This window comes from Cibotium barometz, chromosome 12, assembly GCF_041138505.1.
Source record: "Cibotium barometz isolate CiBa-2024 chromosome 12, ASM4113850v1, whole genome shotgun sequence".
NCBI classification, from domain to species: Eukaryota; Viridiplantae; Streptophyta; class Polypodiopsida; order Cyatheales; family Cibotiaceae; genus Cibotium; species Cibotium barometz.
The window spans coordinates 238088-240181 of record NC_141057.1 but is presented as its reverse complement, the minus strand read 5'-3'; positions in this window follow the sequence as shown (position 1 = coordinate 240181).

Here is a 2094-nt window from a genome sequence, read left to right as displayed (position 1 = left end):
ACACAAGCATCACAAAAACAAGACAAGTTTCTACATCTCAATGCATGCCTATCTATACTTGAGTAACCATTCACATAATGCAAAGAGCGTGATCCACTCACACGCATGCAATCCAAATGTATATCCCTTTGTACATCACCAACCTTGATTTCCCAAAATACTTGGCTCAATTCTTTCGTGGATGACATGTGGTTTCCAACATTGCTCATTGCATTGAGAAATTCCACCACACTTGCTACATCGTGTAATGTCCATCCATCTGGCTTCAACTACTCACTTGTCAGTGCTCTCTTGATTACTGCTCCAGTCCTGTCATGCTCACCCTTGCCATGTCTTCCAAAATAGTTATGCATCATCTCAGGACCAGTGAGTTCAAAGTACCTTGAAACAAAATAGAACCGATGCCTTGCATTAAATTGCGATACCACACCATCAGACCACACCCAATGCCACTTTAGATTGCTGCTCTATTCTTTCAACCACTTGTTATGCAAAAGAAAACAATGCTGCACAAACAAGGTGTCATGGACCTTGTCATCAGAGATATAGAAATGGGTGGTCTTTTTGATATCACTCAGTGTCGAGCACATGTAAGATATGTGAACCAAGATAGTCACCTGGTTTGAATACCAATGCATTGATCGAGCACATGTAAGATATGTGAACCAAGATAGTCACCTGGTTTGAATACCAATGCATTGATTGGATCTCATTATGCACTTTGAAAGAGTAATTTTTTGCAAAGTCCACCACATCATCTGGGAACTTTTGTAAACAATCTTTGAATTGGTTAGTGTGCCATCTATAAATATAGTTATGTTTGATAAAAGTGGTTAGCTTGTCCTTGAACAAAGAAATGAAACTTCTGCACCCTACTTGCTAAACTACAAGATCCTTTTTTGTGTGGCCCTCTTTATCCACTTCTTGTGTCTCCACACCAGCAAAAAGCTTGATAGCTACCAAGTATTTGTCATCATGCTCCTCTGAAGCACACAATGCCATCCTTCATGTACCACATTGACCACACATTCCTAACAAGCACCTCTTTGAGTGGAATTCTGAATTCTCTGGTCTTGTACACAGTAGAGACTCCCAAAGAGTTATCAAGCTGTGAAATGTGGATTTTGCTGTTGCACATGTAATACCACCTATTTTGGGAACATAGATTTTACAATTGCAGTTGTAAGCCAATCCATGCTGTCCAAACCTCCCTTGCCACATTTGATTGAAGGCATCTTTCAGATACACAACCTGCACATGATACTCACAGTAACAAGTATTTTGGTCCTTCAGTTTGCGCACAAAATAAGGCTTGAGACCCTTAAATCATCTAAGGGAAATCTTCACATCAAGATGTTTGTCTTGAAATATTCAATAGAATTCCACGTGTGCCAAGACACCATGTAAATTTATAGTTAAAACAAAGAGATCACTCTACAAGAGTTGTTTGCAATTGCAATTACAACTTACATCTAAGAGCACTTTGGATATTACCTGAGAGTACCCCAGAGTGTGCCTGGGAGTACCTGGGCATACTTGAAAGTGCTTTAGAAAGAACCTAAGAGTACTTCCAAAAAGTGCTTGGGAGTGCCTGAGCCCACTTGAAAGCACTCCAGAAAGTGCTTGAGACCTTTTGAAAGTACTCCAAAAAGTACCTAAGAGTACTCCAAAAAGTACTGGGAGTTTTTGAGAGTACTTGGAAGTACTTTAGAAAGTACTTAAAAGTATTTGTAAGTACTCTAGAAATAACCTAACAGTACTTGAAAGTACTTTAGAAAGTCCCTAAGAGTACTCCAGAAAGTGCTTATTGTGAGTTCTTGAGAGTACATGGATATAGTTTAGAAAGTACCTAAGATTACTTGGAAGTTATTTAGAAAGTTTCTAAGAGTACTTGTGATGAGTATCTAAGAGTACTCTTAGAAAGTATCTAAGAGTACTTGTGATGAGTACGTGAGAATAGTTGGGAGTACTTTAGAAAATACCTAAGAGTACTTCACAAAGTGCTTGGGAGTGCCTAAGACCGCTAGAAAGAATTCCAGGATGCACTTGACAGAACTCCAAAAAGTGCTGGGAGTGGCTGAGACCACTCCAAAG